Source organism: Bos javanicus, chromosome X (genome assembly GCF_032452875.1).
Source record: "Bos javanicus breed banteng chromosome X, ARS-OSU_banteng_1.0, whole genome shotgun sequence".
Lineage (NCBI taxonomy): Eukaryota > Metazoa > Chordata > Mammalia > Artiodactyla > Bovidae > Bos > Bos javanicus.
Genome location: NC_083897.1, coordinates 128,441,246 through 128,464,675, shown reverse-complemented (window position 1 = coordinate 128,464,675; position 23,430 = coordinate 128,441,246). Strand labels below are relative to the sequence as shown.

Below are 23,430 nucleotides of genomic sequence, written 5' to 3'. Positions count from 1 at the left end.
GCCCCACATACATCATTTAGGAAATGGAGTCCACTCAACACCACTCTGCATTTGGTCCTTTACCCAGACACCTGGGGGCGGTGCAATGATAACTTCCTCCTGCGTGGTGCTAAATCATAGAGCCATAAACACAGTGACACTCAAATGTCGTCAAGAGAAAGGCCGTGCCTCATGTTCCACCCAGTTCCATATGGAGTGGCCGACCAGGCTCCCGGAGCACACTGGTTGAAGCTTTGGAGTTTGTTAGAGGGCATTGGTGGAGTCCTCTCGAGTTTACAAAGCACATTCATGTGCGTTGCCCCACATGACCATCGTGACCACACAGAGATGAAGGCGGTGCCGGCTACAAGCACGACTCTTAGTGCCCCTCCACACCAAGGTCAAGGACAAAGGAAGCACACTGTGTGAAACTGCACCAGGGCCACTCCAAACCCAGAACTTTATCTCCACCAGCCACTCATAAAGTAAAAGAAACAAAACTCTCGGTAAAAACTTTTTCCTTAAACTGCAAAATAGCCACGCCAATTGGCTTTGGTACATCACGAAGCCTTTGGTGGCTAAAGTAAAAACTGAAATGTTTCTACTAATTACTAGTTTAAAAAAAAAAAAAACAAGGGAGATGAGAAAGACACAAAGAGCAGGACATTTGGGGATTTGGGGGGTGTGATTCTACACCTAAAATCCAGTCAAGCAGTGTACATGCTGGGTGTGAAGAATTTGAGTGATGCTAAGAAGGCAAAGTACATGTCCAGGTGAAATTCATTAAAAATAAGTTCAAAAAGGTGTTTTTTTTTTTTTTTTAATCCTATTATACTGCGAGTTTGTTGGCTTCGATATCAAGTCAGGAACTGGCAGCTGAGATGATATTGAACTTGTTGGTAGAGATCTTTGTGGAATCAGGGGCATAATCCAGGACTAGTTACCATTGGTGGCTCTTGGCTTTGCAGTCAGTGTCTCCATCTGTCAGAGCACAGACCCCCCTGTTTCTAAAGGGGCCACAGATTTTACTGGAAAAACACTGGCCCAAGACTTCTGAGTAAAGCAGGGATCAGTAACACACAGAGGAAGACCAAGTGGTGAAAAAGTCGAGTAGACTGCTGTCTTAAGAGGTTCTCAAGTTTCCAAAGATGGCAAACCTTCTATGTTGTTTAGGCCTGAGCATTTGAGACTTAGGGACAATGGCACTTCCATCAGAAATGCCCAGTATCCTCTTTGAACTGTCTGGCATGGTCTCTGGCAGGCAGAGGTCCTGGGACATCCAAATGGAAAAGCAATTTCTTAACATAAAGTTAACAGAACATATGAAATAAATGTAGGCCTCCCTCCCTCTCTCCAGTAAAGTATCCTGGGAAGAGGGTAGAGATCCCCTTAAAGCTCACTGACATTTTGTTTTGTTTGTTTTCATAGTAACGATGGTAGTGAGTGGTCCATAGTCTCAGTATTCAATTTGAAAACCTGGATATTGGTATACCATCAAGCAAAAGTATAGCTATAAAGCTTTGCAATCTTCCAAAATAGTAAACCTATTTTCAAAGATGGATGAAACTTGAGTTTTCTTATTCCTCCTCATTTTAGAAATTAGGAAATTGAACTCCAGAGGGCTTGAATCACTTGTCCAAGGTCATGTAGCTAGTTAATGGCTGGTCCAAGATTAAATGCTTGTCCGGAGCTCCTAGCCCCTACAATCAGTCTGTACATGTTGATGGTATTAGAGGCACCTCAAATGAATAGCTGATATGTATAAGTGTACCTGTAGTGTAAAAATAATTTGACTTAACATTCTAGTACTTGTCCTAATGAATACCTAATTTTCATTTTAAAAAATATTTTTGCCTTCTCTGAATTTAGTAGTGTTAATATTTTCATTGAGTAAAATGCACAAATCATAAGTGAACAACTTAATGAATTTTTTCCATATGTATATACCCATGTATGGCTGTTATTTTTGCGTAGCTCTTAAGTACTACCATATATGCTTGTATATCATTAAGGTTTTGTTCATTTGTTTGAGAAATATTAGTTCCAAGAGACAATAAAGCAAGTTTCACCTTTGAAAGAAAGGGAAGGAAGGGGGAAAAAAACTTCCCATGGTCAGAAAAATTGAGATTACTGGATCAAACACAGATAAACCATTTTCTTAGTGTTAGGGCACCTTGGAGCTTTAAATGTACAAATATATATTGCATATATTCGGTATGAAGATGATATCATGTAGCATTTCAGAATTTGATTACTGAATCATTTGTCCAGTTTTCTACTGTTTCTATTCTTTTTTTATTTATCATTCATTATGTCACAGCTGGTGGCTTCCCTGTGGCTTAGACACTAAAGAATCTGCCTGCAATGCAGGTTTGATCCCTGGGTTGGGAAGATCCCCTGGAGAAGGGAATGGCAACCCACTCCAATATTCTTGCCTGGAGAATCCCATGGACAGAGGAGCCTGGCGGGATACAGTCCATGGGGTTACAAAGAGTCTGACACAACTGAGCAACTGACACTTTCACTTTCACATCACAGATAGTATGTGTACTATTCCATCAGGTGGGTATACAAGAGCTGACTTAACCATAATCCTATTATTGGACACTTAGGTTCTTAATGAATTTTGCTATCTTAAGTAAGCAAAACTTTTGCCACATATTCTCTTTAGGATGGCTTCCATCAAGGTCTAATTGGGTTGGAGGACATAATAATCCACAATGGCTGGAACTTTCTTCATTTACTAAGGCCCACACCCTCGTCACCTAGGCTGGCATAGCACTTGCTCTACGGAAGACTATCTGTCGAGGATATGAACAAGCCCCTGTTTCATGATCATTTTCCCATTACTTATTGTGAATATTACAAGTAACTTTTTTCATTGAATATCCGTTTAATTACTAATGAGGTTCTCATTTTCTCATGGCTTCTCTATTAATTCTGCATCTGCTTTTGTGAATTGTGAGTTCAGTTCCTTTATTTATTTATTAAGGTATTAATATTTTGCTTCCCAATTTGCATGGGCTCTTTATACAATTGTACTGTTTCATGGGAAACAGTTTTCTTAATAGTGTTTGCCATTTATTTGGGTTTTCTTTTTCAAGTACAGAATTGTTTTATAATTAGCAAGATTTTGAGGGATGTTTTGGTGACTCTTCTATAAAAAGCTCTCCGAGCAAGCTTAAATTAATGCCTTCATTCCCTCCCCCCCCCCACCCCAAATCATTCCAATCATTATTTTTAATGAGATCAGATCAGATCAGTCGCTCAGTCATGCCCGACTCTTTGCGACCCCATGAACTGCAGCACGCCAGGCCTCCCTGTCCATCACCAACTCCCGGAGTTCACTGAGACTCAGGTCCATTGAGTCAGTGATGCCATCCAGCCATCTCATCCTCTGTCGTCCCCTTCTCCTCTTGCCCCCAATCCCTTCCAGCATCAGAGTCTTTTCCAATGAGTCAACTCTTTGCATGAGGTGGCCAAAAGACTGGAGTTTCAGCTTTAGCATCATTCCTTCCAAAGAAATCCCAGGGCTGGTCGCCTTCAGAATGGACTGGTTGGATCTCCTTGCAGTCCAAGGGACTCTCAAGAGTCTTCTCCAACACCACAGTTCAAAAGCATCAATTCTTCAGTGCTCAGCCTTCTTCACAGTCCAACTCTCACATCCATACATGACCACAGGAAAAACCATAGCCTTGACTAGACGAACCTTTGTTGGCAAAGTCATGTCTCTGCTTTTGAATATGCTATCTAGGTTGGTCATAACTTTCCTTCCAAGGAGTAAGTGTCTTTTAATTTCATGGCTGAAGTCAACATCTGCAGTGATTTTGGAGCCCCCAAAAATAAAGTCTGACACTGTTTCCACTGTTTCCCCATCTATTTCCCATGAAATGATGGGACTGGATGCCATGATCTTCGTTTTCTGAGTGCTGAGCTTTAAGCCAACTTTTTCACTCTCCACTTTCACTATCATCAAGAGGCTTTTGAATTCCTCTTCACTTTCTGCCATAAGGGTGGTGTCATCTGCATATCTGAGGTTATTGATATTTCTCCCGGCAGTCTTGATTCCAGCTTGTGTTTCTTCCAGCCAGTGTTTCTCATGATGTACTCTGCATATAAGTTAAATAAGCAGGGTGACAATATACAGCCTTGACGAACTCCTTTTCCTATTTGGAACCAGTCTGTTGTTCCATGTCCAGTTCTAACTGTTGCTTCCTGACCTGGATATAGGTTTCTCAAGAGGCAGGTCAGGTGGTCTGGTATTCCCATCTCTTTCAGAATTTTCCACAGTTTATTGTGATCCACACAGTCAAAGGCTTTGGCATAGTCAATAAGGCAGAAATAGATGTTTTTCTGGAACTCTCTTGCTTTTTCCATGATCCAGCAGATGTTGGCAATTTGATCTCTGGTTCCTCTGCCTTTTCTAAAACCTGCTTGAACATCAGGAAGTTCACGGTTCACATATTGCTGAAGCCTGGCTTGCAGAATTTTGAGCATTACTTTACTAGCGTGTGAGATGAGTGCAACTGTGCGGTAGTTTGAGCATTCTTTGGCATTGCCTTTCTTTGGGATGGGAATGAAAACTGACCTTTTCCAGTCCTGTGGCCACTGCTGAGTTTTCCAAATTTGCTGGCATATTGAGTGCAGCACTTTCACAGCATCATCTTTCAGGATTTGAAACAGCTCAACTGGAATTCCATCACCTCCACTAGCTTTGTTCGTAATGATGCTTTCTAAGGCCCATTTGACTTCACATTCCAGGACGTCTGGCTCTAGGTCAGTGATCACACCATCGTGATTATCTGGGTCGTGAAGATCTTTCTTGTACAGCTCTTCTGTGTATTCTTGCCACCTCTTCTTAATGTCTTCTGCTTCTGTTAGGTCCATACCATTTCTGTCCTTTATCGAGCCCATCTTTGCATGAAATGTTCCCTTGGTATCTCTAATTTTCTTGAAGAGATCTCTAGTCTTTCCCATTCTGTTGTTTTCCTCTATTTCTTTGCACTGATCGCTGAGGAAGGCTTTCTTATCTCTTCTTGCTATTCTTTGGAACTCTGCATTCAGATGTTTATATCTTTCCTTTTCTCCTTTGCTTTTCACTTCTCTTCTTTTCACAGCTATTTGTAAGGCCTCCCCAGGCAGCCATTTTGCCTTTTTGCATTTCTTTTCCATGGGGATGGTCTTGATCCCTGTCTTCTGTACAATGTCATGAAGCTCATTTCATAGTTCATCAGGCACTCTATCTGTCAGATCTAGGCTCTTAAATCTATTTCTCACTTCCACTGTATAATCATAAAGGATTTGATTTAGGTCATACCTGAATGGTCTAGTGGTTTTCCCTACTTTCTTCAATTTAAGTCTGAATTTGGCAATAAGGAGTTCATGATCTGAGCCACAGTCAGCTCCTGGTCTTGTTTTTGCTGACTGTATAGAGCTTCTCCATCTTTGGCTGCAAAGAATATAATCAATCTTATTTCAGTGTTGACCATCTGGTGATGTCCATGTATAGAGTCTTCTCTTGTGTTGTTGGAAGAGGGTGTTTGTTATAACCAGTGCATTTTCTTGGCAAAACTTTATTAGTCTTTGCCCTGCTTCATTCTGTATTCCAAGGCCAAATTTACCTGTTACTCCAGGTGTTTCTTGACTTCCTACTTTTGCACTCCAGTCCCCTATAATGAAAAGGACATCCTTTTTGGGTGTTAGTTCTAAAAGGTCTTGTAGGTCTTTGTAGAACCATTCAACTTCAGCTTCTTCAGCGTTACTGGTTGGGGCATAGACTTGGATTACTGTGATATTGAATGGTTTGCCTTGGAAACAAACAGAGATCATTCTGTCATTTTTGAGATTGCATCCAAGTACTGCATTTTGGACTCTTTTGTTGACCATGATGGCTACTCCATTTCTTCTGAGGGATTCCTGCCCGCAGTAGTAGATATAATGGTCATCTGAGTTAAATTCACCCATTCCAGTCCATTTTAGTTCACTGATTCCTAGAATGTCTACATTCACTCTTACCATCTCTTGTTTGACCACTTCCAATTTGCCTTGATTCGTGGACTTGACATTCCAGGTTCCTATGCAATATTGCTCTTTACAGCATCAGACCTTGCCAAATCCTACCTTTTGAAGCCATTATCAAAGGTCCTTAATTTTATCACCTTAAAAGTGACAAGAGGTCAAAAACAGATGTTCATGAAAAGAAAAGCATTGCTTTGGAGATATGGGGTTTTATTTAGAAGTTTTGGAAAATCACTCCCTAAGTTGCGTAGGGGTGAGTTTCTTTAAATCCCCCAGAACAGGAGCTCAAATTTGGCTGCACATCGGAATCACCTGGGGAATTATTAAAAATTCCGAGGTCCAGGCTGCCCCACAACTATGACACCAGCATCTCTGGGGGTGGGATCTCCTGGGCCTCTGATGTGCAGCCAAGGTTGAGAACCGCTGGCCTAGAAGCACTTCTCAGACTTTAATGTCCAGAGGAAGCACTTGAGGATCCTGTTAAGCTGCAGATTCTGACTCAGGAAACCTGGGGTGGGGGCCAAGGGCTGTCCATTTCTAGCAAACCTCACAGGGGATGCTGTTGCTGTTGGTCCATGGAGCACAGTTTGAGAATCAAGGGTCTTAGGAAGTAGTTCTCAGTGAAAGGGATGGCATTTTGCCCCTGGGGGACTAAATGGGTGGAGAGGAGTATTGGAAGCAATGAACTGAGTTGAAATTACAGAAAAAAGAAGGACCGGGGCAATCAGTGGATAACTGGACTCTGGGGAAAGAATGAATGAGAAGAAATCATAGACTAATAATGGGTCAAGAATTTTTAGGTCACTTTACAATGTTAATCTTAGGTGAAGGTTTGCATTCCTTTTTGAGACCACTTTCAGTGATCAATTGATGTTTCTTTTGGAGGAGACTGTACTTAAACGGTCTTAAAGGTGGAAACCAGATGCCTGGTTTTATTTTGGTTATATTGTATGCCAGAAAATGTATTAGGTTGGCACTGTGGACACACCAATGGGTAGGTTATACCCCTTCATGGCACTGATCATCTAGAAGGAAAATCAGACAATAAAGTAAGTGATGGCAATCCATTCCTCCATGGTGACGGGTGCAGCCATGAGGGGACCAACACAGAAAACTGTGGATGCTTTATCAGTTTGAGGGGCTATGGAAAGGCTTTTCCCAAATCGTATTTAAACTGAGACCTGAATGATGGGTAAGAGTTAGCCTGCTCATGGGAAGGGAAAGAGAGAAATTGGAAAATAATACTCTGAGCATGTATAAAAGCCTAGATTCAGCTTGGCACCTCCATGAGCTGGCTTGGAGCAAGGGATGCCCTGGGTGGGCAGAAATACCTGTTGGGAGAACCTGGTGAGCCTGAGTCAGTTAGTGCAGGCCCTGGGAGCAGTGAGGAGCCACTAAGGGCTGTTTGTCAGGACGGCCTGTTTATCGCTTTGTGTTTTTACTTTTTTAAAAAAATCCTGTTTGCTGCAGGGCTCTGGTGATGAAAAACCAGGGAGAAAAGGCTTTAGGGAATGAAAGGCACAGGTCACTCTGAGAGCTGTGGGCCACTAATGCTTTGATTGCTCAGAGAGGTCACGTGCATGGCAGCAACAAGCATGGTGGGTGAATGGAGCTCACAAATCTTCTTTCAAGGTAACAACAAGGGTCAGACATCTAAGAAACTCACAGCACTTGTCCAAGTGCTGAAACATCTCCGCTCCAGTCTCAGACTCCAGCAGGGGCTTAGGAAGGTTCCCAAGGGCCTCCCACTTTACTCAGAGAACAAAGTATGAGACAAATCACAAATGACCACAGACTGCCGGCCAGGCTCTCACCTGTCAGTGCCCAGTAGTTTGTGGGCTAGGAAGAATCTGAGCTTCAATAAAGCAGAAATGGACAGTCTTCCGATCTCATGGCTTAATTTATTGAACAGGAAATAAGCCTTGGGAGGGAAACGGACTTGTTCCTAATGATTTAACCATTAATACAGCCCTGCTATAAATGGAACTCAGAAGAAAAGGTGGCTTGTCAGAGGGTGAAAGAGTGGACCCCATTAGACAAAATAGGTCAGGCAGAGAGAAAGTCGTCCTGTCTCCTGACTAGTTATGTTGATCAGAGATGACAGGTCTTGTTGTTTTTTAACTGTTAGAAAAGGGAGAGAGATTATAGAAGTGGTTTCTTTCTGGTTGCTGTCCTTTTTAGAAGATGGCTGTTTCAAAGAGGACCCTGAAAACAAAGGAGCTGATGGTATTTATCGCAGTTTTGAGTTTTGTGCTTAAAAATGTGTGTGTGTGTGTTTTCAGAAACAAATTTTTATAGAAGAAAAATTCTGTGTTTCTTCTAGGGAGTCTTCTCTGGTTGATCACTGCCTTTCTTCTTGGACTAATGAGACAGTAACTTCTAAGGAGGATCACCCTTCCATCAGTCTGATTTCTGGTGTTACTCTCTGCTTTTTTCCTGTTTTTGTTTTCACCCTCCCAAATCGAAAGAGAATAGGAACACGATCACAATATGAGAACAAACCGAGGAGAGGGAGCAGTACACAAGCTGATTTATCCCTTCAACCTTGACTTTTTAGCTTACTTCTGAATTTGCCCTACCTAAGAGTTTCTGCTTTCTCCTCCCTCCCTTTGGAGCGCCTGCTGCCTAATGACTCAGGGAAGTGAAGAGAGACCTTTCCCTAGTGCTCAGAGTTTGTGCTTTGCTTGTATGTTGTCTGGTTTATGAAAGCGTCTGCTGTTAAAAACATCAGGGAAACTGGCTTCACATTTGGAAGTAATCTTTCTAATCTCCCCAAAGATAAACAACATTTGGTGTTTTAAATAAATATAAGAAATTGTGAATGATGGGGATCAGTAGGGTTGAAAGAAAAGCAAACACTGAGATGTTAACGCTATGTGACGCTGGGCAAAACCTCACTTCTCCAGACCTCAGTTCTGTCAAATGTAAAAAAAAAAAAAAAAGAAAAGAGGGGTAGGGGTTAGGTTTCTGAGGTAGGCATCCTCCCAGGTGAACCCCAGTGAGTCTTGCCACCTGCTATTCATATTGAGTATTCAACATTGAGTAGGGCTGACTTGTGTAATCAGTAGCATATTACAGAAATGACAGGGTGTGACTTCCAAGACTGGGTCTTAAAAATCATTGCAGCTTCCACCTTGCTCTCTTTTAGATCATTGGGTCTGAGGGAAGCCAGCTGCCATGTTGTAAGGGCACTCAAGCAGCCCAGTGGTACCAAGACCTCCTGATAACTGTCATCATCAATCAGCCAGTGGTGAGAGTACACCATCTTAAAAGAGGATCTTCTAATCTTACTCAAGGGTTCAGATGACTACAGTCCCAGCCAATATCTTGACTGCAACATCATCAGGGATGCCAGAACCACACAGCTCGGCTACTTGTGAACTCCTGACCCACAGAAACTCTGAGATAGTATTCTTGCTTTAAGCTGCTAGGTTTGGGGTAATTTTGTTATACAGCTGCTGCTGCTAAGTCGCTTCAGTCGTGTCCAACTCTGCGACCCTATAGATGGCAGCCCACCAGGCTCCTCTGTCCCTGGGATTCTCCAGGCAAGAATACTGGAGTAGGCTGCAATTTCCTTCTCCATGTTATACAGCAATATATAACTAATACAGTTGCCTTGGGCCAAGTCCAGCTCTTATATTTTATATGTCAGTGAGTAGAGGTTATTAATGGGAATCTCAAAGTTGGCATTTTGTTTATCTCAAAAACCAGATCCTAGCTGCAGGATAAGACCATATTGCTTTGGGCATTTCTAAAAAGACAAGTAGCCAGTCTCTAGAGACTTGCCATCCTAAGAACTCATGGATTCCCCTTTGTGGAAGCAGACCAACACAGCTGGCTGGCCTTGAACCAAAGCTTACAGTGCCATAGTTCAGCAAGCAGCAATTAGTCCTTAGCATATCATACAAACCCCACTTACATTGTGTTTACATCTAGACACTCAACTTGTTAAAGCAAACTTCAGTGGAATGGGGACTTATTTGGGCTCTGCTCTTAATGAGTCATTCCAAAGGGTGCAACTGGAGGAAACAGCACCCCTAGCAGTTTTTAGTCTGAGATGAATTGGGAGAGGGGTTCAAAGTTGCTGAGTTAATGGTTAAACTCAAGTGACTCTCCAGGGCGTGGGAGATATCTGGAAAGCAGGCCCTTTATATCGGCCTGGACCTTGGTTAGACTGAGAGACATTGATGGCACCCTTACCTGTGATGATATGACTCTGTGTATCTTGGAATAGACACACAACACTAACAAGGCATATAGCACACTCACTAGTGGGAACCACCATATCTTCAGCCCCTTCTAAACCCAACATGGCTATTGTTCTGAACTCATGTGGTAGTCTGGATACTTCAGTATCTCTTCCCCATGTCCTATCCCAAACAGAGGTTGTGGCTCACCAGGGATCACCCTCTGAATAAATGGATATAGATGCTGCCTGGCGTTCAAAGAATGTGTGGCTGTTTTCCACATTTAAGAGACTTTCATTGCAACCATCTTCACATTCAATGAAAGAGATACTTTTCCAAACAAGAAATATTTCAGTTTGGTTTGTCCATGGAGGATCTGAGAAACATTCTCTAACCCAGTCCCTCTGACACAAGTTTCACATTGGACTCAGCTGGGGGTCTTGTGAAGCATACCCTCCCTTATTTTTTGGGAGGGGCTCAGGCAAGTCCAGGTGATCCTAGTGTGTAGTCAGCACTGAGGATGGTCTAACTGTACCCAGCAACCTGCTGCTGCCTGACCCCAAAACTAAAGGAACTAGAATAAAAATAAGTCAGTTGTTCAGAAACTGGCTTCAGTTCTTATGTCATAATATTTGAGAAAAGCTATACAACTGCCCATCAATCAGCCAGGTAGCTGGGATCCTGGCCCTGTTTTGTATTGGACTTGAAAGATGTTCAAATTTAGAACATCTTCTGTGTTTTATTCCCACTGCCTGGACATCCATAACAGTATGCTTGAATGAAGATGATCATACCTGGCTTTTTGGTCTCTGCATATACCTGAAATTTGGCAAGGCCTTCCTTAGAAATATTTCTATAGAGATTGGAAAAGTGACTCCTCTTATTTCTTGCCAATCACTGCATCCAGAGATCTCTGTATTATTTGTTACAACTGCATGCGAGTCTAAAATTATCTCAAAATTAACTAATACAATTATGTAAAGTTTAAAAATAAAATAAAATTTAAAAAAATAAAATAAAATTATCTCAAAATTAATTAAAAGTTTTAATTGAAAATCAGATAATGGGCTATATTTGTTCCCTGGACCCTGGTTTGCCAACCCTTGGACTATATCAGGGTTAAAACTTAACAGTTACAGAAATGAATATTGTATCAGTGAGATTAAGTGACTGGTAGGTAAGTTGATGCCTTATTCCTCATGCATTATATTATGATTATCTCTCATAATTTACACAGTGCATCCTGTGCAACCTTGGGCAAGTTATGTAGCTTCTCTGTGCCTCGGTTTTCTCACCTGTAAAATGCAGCTCTTATGTATAGTAACTTATTTAAGAATTATGAGGTAGAGTACTTGGGACAGTGCCTGACCCTTGGAAGCACTATTGTAAGGACTAATGACTGTTGCTTCATCAACGCATCATGTTATCTGAATTTCAGCAATGAAATGTGGCCAAGTTGCTTTCTATACCTTTGGATACTAGCTATAAAACTGTGGACCAGATACTGGAATAGTTAGGGGATTTGGAATGTCCAGACCTAAACAATCTAGACTGAGGGCTCTAGGTCAGTGGTTCTCAAAGTGTGGCCCCCAGACCACCAGCGTGTTAGAAATACAAATTCTCAGGCCCACCCCAGACCTATAGAATCAGAAAGTCTGGAGGTGGGGCCCAGCATTCTAAGTTTCAGGAAGCCCTCCAGATGGTGCTGATGTTTGAGAAAGTTTGAGAACCACTGCTTTAGGCCAGACTGAAGAGTTTCTGTAGCCATAGCCCACAGGATGCTGTCCTTGGTGCTGCCTTGTCCCCACTCTCCTCAAGATCTCAGTTAAATATAGAGACGAGCTTGCTTCTCAGATTGGCAGATCAGACACACAAAGTCAGCCTGGAGAAACAACTACACTAGTGGATGCTGGAATGTGGACCTGAAATTGTCTCAGTCGGTTGGAAGTGCCAGCCAAAATTTGCAGTTGTTTTGATTTTTAATAGAGTTTTATTTTTACCTAACACAAATTTCTAACTCAAGTTTCTTGGCATTTGAACTCCTACATGTTCAGTGAGGTTGTCAGCAGTGATGTGGGTATCCAGGCACTGTATTTCTAGTTAGCACTGTGGCCAAGATTGCACGATTGCAGCAGGTTGCCCCTGAGTACAGGACTGAAGCCTTGCCCATCACCTCTTGGCATTTTATGATTTCATCACCTAGTGAGGAAGGGTACCACCCAGGAGAAAACAAGAGTCTGCAGTTAGTTATGGAGTTGCAGTGAGATGGTGAGGTGACTCAGGGGTCATTCTGATGCAGCTTCATATGCCATCTGTTTTGGTCTCTGGGCATTATCAGCTGTTTTGTCTTATCCAGGCCATGTGCTCTTCCCGTGCACTGGGATTCCCTGCCAACCAGGGGCTCTAAGACCAGCTCAGTTGGTGGTATAGCCTAGTCCTGGCGATGGAAGCAGGTCTATAATTGGCCCTTAATTGGATTGGATTTGGCTCAGAATGACTCCCAGGCTGTCTGTCCCCTGACAGATAACCAGCAGTGAATGTTGTATATAATCCTGTAAGGGATCTCGGATGCCATTTCTTGGCTGTTGCTGACAATGGAGAGCTTTCCAGAAGAGTTGACCTTCAGGATGATGATCTGGGAGTATCTTAAAGAGAAGTTTTCCCCAGGTCCATTTATTTGCCACCTGGTCTTTCTTAAATTAAGACATCCCAACCTGATTTTCAAATTCCAGAATCAAATATGTGTGTGTGCATTGTGTGTGTGTGTGTGTGTGTGTGTGTGTGTATATACACATATAGAAATGATACAGTATTTTTTTAATTAGGCAGCAATAAAACAGTAAACAGAGATGGAAATTGAGATAGTGCTTTTCCTTTGAAATATATCTATAGATATAAGTGGGTAACTTAATCCTAGCTCTTTTTCTCTGTGAGAAAAGTCCCTCTGGGTATAGGCAAAACCATCATCTGTCCTGTTCTGGCCCATTGCATGGGTTGTAACTAACCCCACCCACCCCCGGCACCTGCTGCACCCTGAACGGTGGTCCTACCTTTTTGATATATTTGAAATGAAAAGTACTATCTCAACCCATGCAATGGACCAGAACAGGACAGATGTTGGTTCTGCCTATACCCAGAGCTTTTCTCACTGGCAGAGAAAGAGAGCTAGGATTAAGTTACCCACTTACATCTATTGATACAGATGGACTTAACTATACTTAATCAAAAATTAGTCTTAAAACAAACTCTCTTGATGATACATCCCACAGTCTTCTACCCTGAGTGAAGCTGAAAGTCACATAAGAGTGAACTGCAAATTCAATTCCTGTCCTGCCTGTCTCATGGAACTGTTGTGAGCCTCAGAAGAAAATAAACACAGAAGTAGGCTGGACTTTTAAAAATCAAGTGCAAGAACTTGTTAATATTATTACTGCAAGTAGGTTCCAGTTAAAACATGGGATTTAAAACTTGCCATAAAACTCCAAATGAGCCTTTATTTCCTCATTGCCTGGTTCTTGACACCCCCTAAAGTAGCCATTTCATAGTCTCCAAACTGCCATGTTATGTGGCAGTTATATTTAGTACTGACTGCCTACCTGTTTCACTCTTGTTGCAAAGCAGAAATGATTCAGTTGTCAAATTTAGTATCATCAGAAAGAGGGAGAAAACGCCCCTGGAGAATACTTAGAGGAGGAGACTGGATGTGAATGGGGCATAAGCCAGGAGAGGACGTCCTAGAGAAGACACAGGGCTGCTTCTGGATGTTTAGATCAACATGGATCTTGTTTTAGTTTCTGGACCAGACTTCAATAGTATACAGTCTGTGTACAAAAGATTACTAAAAAGATGAGATGCCTGTTTTTGGCCATTAAGCCCATTCAAAATGCTCAGTAAAATGGTGTCTGAAATGCATTGTTTCCCTTTCCCTTGATAGTAAGAGAATGGCAGGTTGACTCTAAATATTTCTTAAACTGATTTTCTTCAGAGAAAGATCAGAAATGCAAACTGGACATATTTGGTTTGAATCAGTTCTAATGAGATGGATGAAACTGGAACCTATTATACAGAGTGAAGTAAGCCAGAAAGAAAAACACCAATACAGTATACTAACGCATATATATGGAATTTAGAAAGATGGTAACAATAACCCTGTGTACGAGACAGCAAAAGAGACACCGATGTATAGATCAGTCTTATGGACTCTGTGGGAGAGGGAGAGGGTGGGGAGATTTGGGAGAATAGCATTGAAACATGTATAATATCATGTATGAAACGAGTCGCCAGTCCAGGTTCGATGCACGGTACTGGATGCTTGGGGCTGGTGCACTGGGACGACCCAGAGGGAGGGTAGGGGAGGGAGGAGGGAGGAGGGTTCAGGATGGGGAACGCGGGTATACCTGTGGCGGATTCATTTCGATATTTGGCAAAACTAATACAATATTGTAAAGTTTAAAAATAAAATAAAATTAAAAAAAAAAGTGGCCAAGGAGGGTGTGGAAATCCCTTGAGGTCTCCAAAAATCAAATGAAAGTGCTCAAGTAAAATGTGGGTAATTTTACTGGCTTTGAAAACAGTAGCTGCTGCTGGTTTTGAAAAATGGGACTGCAGTGCCTCCTTCTGGAGAAAGATGGTACTTGCAGATTAGAGATCATTTCAGGAGGTCACTGAGACACAAGTCCTCCCAGGGGCTTACAAGGGCCTCGGTGAGCTCATATTAGTCACAAACAATTAATGGGGTTTCTTTTTCAGTGAGCTTTTTCATATTCCCTGGGGAAATATGCAGAACTCCTCTTTAGAGATAATTTCATGTAAAAACCAACCAACTGACACTTGGCCTTGGAAGAAAGGGACGGGGAGCAAAGGGCATGGGTAATTTGAGGGGACAAAAAAGGGAATGACGTTTTCTGGATGCTGATTTGTGCCCGGTGCCCCATCTGAGTCAACTCACTCTCTTTATGTTTGCCTCTCATGATCGAGATAATCATTCCTATTTATAGACGTGGCTCGGAATGGTCGGGAACTTGCCCAAGGTCACAGACTTACTACGTGACACAGCCGGAAGTGAAGCGCAAATGTGTCCCACTCTATCCAGCACGTCCAGTGCTCAGTGTCTTAAGTTCCCTCTCATGGTAGCATACTATCATAATAATAGCTGTTACTGTGTACACACTATGTATGCACCTTGGTGTCTCTCAGCCTCGACACTCCTGAAGTTTCTTGTGGGGGGATGTTTGGTGGCATCCCTGGTCCCTACCGACTAGATGGCAATGGCACCCACCCTGTATTGTGACATCCAAAAAAGTCTCCAAACATTGCTCAGTGACCTTTAGGATGGTGAAAAAACTTGCCCCCATGAGATAGGTATTACTCTCATTTTTCAGAAAAAGAAACCATGATGAGCCAAATCACAGACCAAGAGAATAGCAAAGCCAGGGCATGAACCTGTGCCTGCAGCACCTCTAAAGCATCTGCTCTTCAACCTCCTTTCAATAGAATATCTGTTTTCTAACATCCTGTCTGGAATCTCTGTCACTTGTATTCAAAGGCCACGACTTGTTTCTTTCTTCCTGCTGCAGCCATTATGTGCTAAAGTCCACTTTTACATTCGTCCCCAACTAGACTGGGAGTCTCTCAGGGGACACTGTCTTGCATCACCTACCATTAGTGTCACAGTGCCTGGCATATAGTAGATGCTCAGATGTTCACTTACTAAAGGAGTGAATTCATTCCAGTCCTTTAATCCTTCCCTCCCATTCAAATCCAGCTCATGGTATTAACTTGCTTTATGAAGAAAAAGGTTAATTTGGCTAAAGTAAATTCCAGGTAACCCATATATAGATGATTCAGAAATGAAAATCAACTTCAATCTATTCTGAATAAATGGATGTTTGAACATGCAGAATTGAATAACCCTGTTTGGTAAGGTTTCAGGATCTGTTGCCTCTGGAACGAAAGGGCAGCCATGATTCCTATCACTTGTATCTAAAATCAGGGGTCAGGCAAAAGCAAGGCAGAAAAATGTATATTATGTGTTCAGGATTCAGTTGTGCCTCTGACACTCACGGCAGGTCTTCTGGGGTGGAAAGAAGTGCCACTGTCCTTTCTAGAGGCTTCCAGTGACTTCTGGGTGATAAGACAGGCTTGCTTTCTCCTGTTTTCCCAGCAGTCAAGATGAAATTGTTCTGAGCTGCCTTTGTGCCACCTGCCTGGTCAAAAGCGACTCCAATCTGTCTGCAGCTTAATAGAAATGTCCCTCGGTGAGAAGCCAATTGCCTGACCTGCCTGGGATTAAAGCAGCCACCACCTCACCCTACACATAAAGCCCTAAACCAGAGGGTGTGGACTGATCAGTCCCCGGGCAGGGAGAGGTGGAGCGAAGTACAAGTTAAATGTGCAGGTCTCGTGTGACTCCTTCTCCTCCTCAAATGCCACAATGTGTCGGGGGAGTTAGAGCGAGCAGCGTTGTCACGATGCAGCAGAGCCTGCTGAGACAGCCCGGAATTCACTTCCCCAGTTTTCTGCGTGGGCTGCACACAGCATGAGAAGGAATGAAAGAGAAAAGGCCTCATGGGTAGGAGACTGCCTCTTGATGACACACAGATCCTGCCAAGCCCTTGCTCAGCCCAGGAGCAAAGGCGGGCTCTGCAGAGGCCTGGCCTTCCTCGGACCAGCCGCAGCTTTGTCAGCACCAGGCCAGGGCCACAGCCTCCCAGGCTCGGCCCCTACCGCCCCTCTCCTTCTTCCTCCCCTCCTTCCTTCCTTGCCTTTCACCTCCTTGGCCTTTCTCTCATGCTTGCTCTGATATTTACAGACATTAAGGAACCCTTCCTGTTTTCCATGACCCTTAAAGAGAGCAAATGATTCATGCTTCTAGGCAGTATTCTGCCCATTCACCTGACCCCGGCTAGACTCCCTGATCCGTATTTGAATCCCCAGAGCTGGTATCCTCAGAGCCTGGTGCAGGCTTTATGCTCAATAAATGCTTGTTGACTGACTGAATGCATGCATGAATGGATGGATGAACAAGCAAACAAATGAATGAATAAATAAACCAACATGTCAAAGTTGTGATGTCACCTCTTTGTGTAGATGACAGTTTCTGCAGCCTTTTTAAGCCTTTGCTTGTTTTTCCTGCAAGCTAACACAGTGAAATATTGGCAAAACCCAGAAGACTATAACTAAAAGAACATTTTTAAAGAATGCAGTGGGTGCTAGTGATTAAAAGAACTGGCTATGGAGTGTAATATCTGACCTCTGTGACTTACAAGCTGTATGACTTTGGTCAAGTTAGGCAAACTATCACAGCCTTCTTCCCCCCACATAAATGAAACGGGCATCACAGCATATACTCTGTATAGTCAGCACAAGGAGTAAATGAAATAATGTATGTGAAGTACAGGACACAGTGTCAGGCATATCACAAGTATATAATAAATGTAATGATGACAATAAAAATGATGACATTGATATTAGTGCTGATGATTACTAATGCTTAATGCCTAACATTCATATTTTAAAAGACTTGATGAGCTACTGAGATAACCTACTACTTTCTGATACATCTGAGAGGAAAAAGTAACCTACCCAAACTGGTCATGTTTAAGGCCAAATACTGTAATTCAGGAATATGCCATGTATACCATAAATATACTTAGTTTATCAATTAACAAAAGAATATTTAAGAGTGCTTGATTCCTAAGTCTCTGATCAATATGAATTGATTATAAATATTGGGCCATTAATTACTATTCTCTTTTTATTAATGTTTTCATTTCTGTAAAATGCATTGCATTGACTGCTTGGAAAAGAATGTTTGCAAGATGGTCCTGATGTCAGTCTTTGAGGTAGATCAATCAGAGTTACTTACACTCAGCACAACTAACGTTTAAGATTGGATAATTCTTTGTTGGGGAGCGGGACTGTCCTGAGCATTGTGGGACATTGACCAACATCCCTGGCGTGTCCCCCAGTGGCAGCCCATACCTCTCTGAAGTTGTGACCGATTACTATCTCTAGACACTGCCCTCTATCCTCAGAACCACTGGAGAGAGAGTAATGAGTTCCGTTGCACTGGGAGTAGGGCAAGTGCCAGTGGTAACCATCCTTTAGCCCAAGGAAATCTACATCCCAGATTACAAGCGTCTACATCCTGAGTCACCTCTGCCTTCTAGTGAGCTGGCCAGAGCAGATATGCCCTTCTCAGGGCTCAGATCTGCTTTCACCAATTCCAAATCCCTCCAGAGAATCCACACATTAGGTCTTCCAGATCTCTGTTTTAATAGAAACCATCCAGATAGCTTCTGTGTGTTTGCTGTAGAGAGGCTCTTAAAGCAACTGTCACCATCAGCTCAAAGGCTCCTCACATTCACCTTCAAGAGTACTTTACACCCACACAGGCTGTAACCAGGGCCTAGAACAAAAGCTTTACCAGGGAGGTTAACAAATGAATAAAACCTTGCAGTTCGAAACCATTGCAAACTCATCTTTATCCTCAGCAATTGGGGAGCAGGAAAAAAAAAAGAGCATCACAAATCAAAAGAAATGTGGCTCCACTAGAGAGTGAAAAATCTCAGCATAAAACCATTTTCTTCAAACAAAGTGAATAGAGCATCTGTAATTGGGTCAAAGCAGGGAACATGTCAAAATTGAGGACAAAAAATTTCAGGCAAACCACAGAGAAGACATTTGGAGAAGTTGTTAGATTTGTTTTTTGTTTTTGTTTTAAGTTTCATTCTATGTAAAACAATAAATCAGTCCTCTGTCTTCTGGCAGAGGGAAAAGGTTATGAAAACATGATTAAGTCAGACTATGAAAAATAAATCCTCTTAATTCCAAAAGCTACAAGCAGCATAAAACATTTTTATGATAGAGAAAGATAGATACTATACAATCTCACTTATATGTAGAACCTAAAACATACACTCTCATAGAAAAAGAGGTCAGACATGTTGTTACCAGAGGCAGAAGGTGGGAAGAATAATTAGAGGAAGGTGGCCAAAGGTACAAATTATCAGCTATAAGATAAATATTGGGCTGGCCAAAATTTTCATTCGGATTTTTCTGTAACATCTTATGAAAAAACCCAGACAACCTTTTTGGCAAACCCAGTAAATACTAGAGATACAACGTACAACATGATAACGATAATTAACAGTGCTGTATGGTATTTAGGAAAGTTGTTAAGAGAGTAAATTGTGAGGTCTCATCACAAGGAGAAAAAAATGTTTATCTTTTGTTCTTGTCTTCTTTCTTTTCATTATATCTGTATGAGATAATGTGAGCTGAGCCTATTTCTATAGTCATTTTGCAATATATGTAAATCAAACCATCAAGCTGTATGCCTTAAACTTGGCCAGTGATGTATGTCAATTTTTTCTCAGTAAAACTGGAAAAACATTCTTATGAGAAAATGTGAAGTGGAAAAAGATTCAAAACCATACATGTGCTATGAATGATGCTATTTGAGAAAAAAAAATGAAGGAAAAGTAGTTCCCATTTGTGTATAATTACCCCATCCCAGTTGCTGTGCCTAGATATGCTTTTTAAAATACATCTTCCTAATCCTTCATGTCTCCCTAATCCTAAACCCTATGAGGAAGATGCCATTTTCTGCTTTTTATGAAACCAGGAAAATAGAGACACAGAGCTCAAAGTTGCAAAGGTAGAAGGTAGTTACTGCAAATCCCATATTGTTAGCAGCTTTAGTTATATTGCTTCTCCTATGTAAACCCAGGGGGAAAACTGGAAGGGAAGATATCAACGTGAGTACTATACTGAATGATAATTTTATAGGTGAGTACTTTTATTTCCAAGCATCTATTATGTTGTGACAGTGTTTATACAAATAGATTTTTTAAACGTATTACATTTTATCATTTGAAATGGCTGATATATCCATTCAGACATCAGTTGAATCATCTGCCATTTATGTAGAAATGGGGTAAGCTTACTCTAAGATGATAAAGGGCATGGTTCCCAAATATGGAGCTGCTAGTATTGATTTTACTGGCTGGTCATTAATTTCAGATCTTTGCTCTTTTCTTAATATAGATCTTTAAAGCTATTAAATGTAATAGCTCTGATGCGAAGAGCTGACTCATTTGAAAAGACCCTGATGTTGGGAAAGATTGAAGGCAAGAGGAGAAGGGGATGACAGAGGATAAGATGGTTAGATGGCATCACCGACTCAATGGACATGAGTTTGGGTAAACTCCGGGAGTTGGTGATGGACAGGGAGGCCTGGCGTGCTGCGGTTCATGGGGTTGCAAAGAGTCGGACACGACTGAGTGACTGAACTGATCTGAACAGCTATTAATTTCCTCTAAACACTGCTTTTGCTGCATGCCACAGTTTGGTGTCTGTTATTTTCATTTTCAACTGTCTCAAAGTGTTTTCTAATTTCTCTTGTGATTTCTTCTTTGACTCATTGGTTATTTAAGAGTATGTTGTTTAAGTTGTACACCTTGTGAATGTCCCAAATTTCCTTCTGTTATTGACTTCTAATTTCATTCCACTGTAGTCTGAGAACATATTTGCCATGATCTCAGTCCTTTCAAATTTATTAAGAGTTGTTTTAAGGCCTAACATGAAACAAGTCTTGGACATTATGTCACATGTGTGCCTAAGAAGAATATGTACTCTGATGTTGTTGAGGGGAGTGTTTCCCTAGTTAGTTTACAGCATTACTCACATTTTCTGTTTCTGCTATAGACTGAATGTCTGTGTCCTCTTGCCCCAAATTCATATTTTGAAGAGTAATCCACTGTATGATATTAGGAGGTGGGAACTTTGGGAGGTGAAAAAGTCATGAGGGTGGAGCCCTCATGAATGGAATTAGCACCCTTATGAAAGAAACCACAGAAAGCTTCCTTGCCCCTTCAGCTGTGTGAGAACGCAGGGAGGTGGCCATCTATGAAACAGAAAGCAGGTTCTCACCAGATACCAAATCTGCTAGTGCCTTGATCTTGGACTTCCCACTCTCTAGAACTGTGAGAAATGAATTTCTCTTGTTTATAAAGCACCCAGTCTATGGTCTTCTTATATACCAGCCCAAACAAATTTCCTGAGACAATTTCCTTGTTGATCTTCTGTCTAGTTGTTCTATCCATTGTTGAAAGTGGAGTACTGAAGTTGCCTGCTGTTACTGTTCAGTTGTCTGTTTCTCCCTTCAATTCTGTTAGTTTTTGTTTCACGTATTTTGTGGGTCTGTTGTTAAGTGATAAACATACTTCATCAAGTGTCTGAGTACATCAATTTGCCCTTCTGCCAACATTCTCAGAATGGGCCTTTGAATCAGCAAGAATAACTGTGGTATGTAGTGCTTAACATTTAGGAGTAATGAACGCCTTATGTTCTCCTCGAGCAGAGATGGCATCTTTCCGGATGACTGGTTGGTGAATATGTCTTATCTGGACATAGATGTTCTTTGAAAAATAAATCCAAAGAACTCTTGAAAATTAAATGATTTTCTTCTGGATTTACATATTTTTCTCCCCCTTTGAGGAAAATGAGCCAATCTTGACATTTTTCCTAATTGTTTTCAGTTTCCCAGAGGAATAAAATTATAATCAATAAATTAAAGTCAAATTTCTGATACCTTTACTGATTGTGGCCAACAATGTTACCTTCAGTCCTTGACAGAAAAGCTAGTCTTGCTTTTAAGTAGTAATCTCCCAGAGAGTGCATGGACCTGGAAAGTCTGTAAGAACACATTTCTACGGACTTGCTGTGGTCAGGGCACCAGTAATGAGGCATGTATGCTCAAGATGTATCCAGTGGGCCCCGGCCTTTGAAAAGCTATATCCTAGCATAATAAGAAGATTAAAAAAATAAAATGAATAGTCTGATAAGCATTGTGACAGCATAAACAGGTGATGCCAGAGTTGCCACAAAGTACTTGATGGAGAAGGCATGCCTCCCCAATAGGGCACATGATAATGGCTCTTTTCAAAACTACAAACTCTAGAATCAAGGCTGGTTGGTCAATATTGGGTACAGGATAGAGACTAACTTGACACCATGGGGCTGGATCATTCCAATTCACTCTCACTTACTGCCCTACAGCAATGTTGCTTAAAGTATGGTCCAATGCCCGCTGGGTGACTTTAAAAGACTCTCTGATTCCCAAATGCAAGTGCTTCCCTCAGTTCAGGCCAACTTCCATGGTGGCTCAGATGGTAAAGAGTCTGCCTGCAGTGCGGGAGACCGGGGTTCTATCCCTGGGTCAGGAAAATGCATGGCCAAAAGCTAAGTGGGTTATTAAGAATCACTAAAATTTTGCATTTTTCTAAATCCCTGGTTTTGTCTGCTGTCATCAGATCTGGCTGTCACACACCACATGGCCACGCTGCAATGTCCAACACAGAGAGGAGGAGTTCCTGCCACTTCAGAAGGACAATTTCTTTCTAGTGCTTCATGGCTCCCAGGGCTTTCAATTGCTGCTATCTTTGTGTTCATTAACATAATTGTAGAACTCTTCTTAGGGTTTATCTTTGTTAATCATTCTTCTCCTAATTGCTACATTGCCACTACTTTGATACTTATTTTGTTCCTCTCTAATTCTTTGTTATCACTGAGTTCTTTAACTGCTGGAAAAAGAGAAGAGATGATGTGGGTGGGCTGTAGGATCTTGTTTTGCTCTGCCCTGAAAGTCTAAGAAGTATTGCCCTAGAAGAACTCTTTGGTCTCAGCAGGCTGGTCCGCTAATGATGCTCTGGACAACCCCTACACTCAGAAATTATCTCTGAGCCTCTGTTTAAATCATTCCATTCCTACCACCTCCTTGAAGTTGTCCCTGATGCCAAATCATTGTGAGTCTCCCCCTCTCGTGAGTCATAACCTCACTTTATTCTACTGACTACTAGTCATAGGGGGTCATAAAGCCACAGGATATCTTGAATCACTGAGAGGCTATCTAATTCTTGAATGTTACCTATCTTTTGAAGTATTTTGTATTTATGTTTCCATTAAAATAAAAGTATCCTGAGAGCACTGACCAAGTTTGACATTTATTCATCTTGTAGAGCAGAATGAAGTGCCCACAGTACAGAAGCTAGTTACAGAGGTTCTTTACTGGGCTCCTGTGGTCTGATCTGAGGGTTGGGAGGGAGCAGAAGTGGACACAGAGTCTATTGGACAACAGCCCTTAGCAATCCTCCAGGTTTCCAGACCCCTATTCGTGAACTCTGAAGTGGCATCTGCTTCAGCTACAGACAGGCTAACAGTGGCTTTTGACAGGGGACGTGGG

The 23,430-nt window shown here is 41.8% G+C and overlaps 1 protein-coding gene across 1 annotated transcript in view; it reads right to left on the bottom strand.

Moving 5' to 3' along the window:
- SMPX (small muscle protein X-linked) overlaps positions 1-23,430 on the bottom strand; it is a 53,510-nt gene that overhangs the window by 3,894 nt on the left and 26,186 nt on the right. The gene's annotated exons all lie outside the window — the stretch shown is intronic.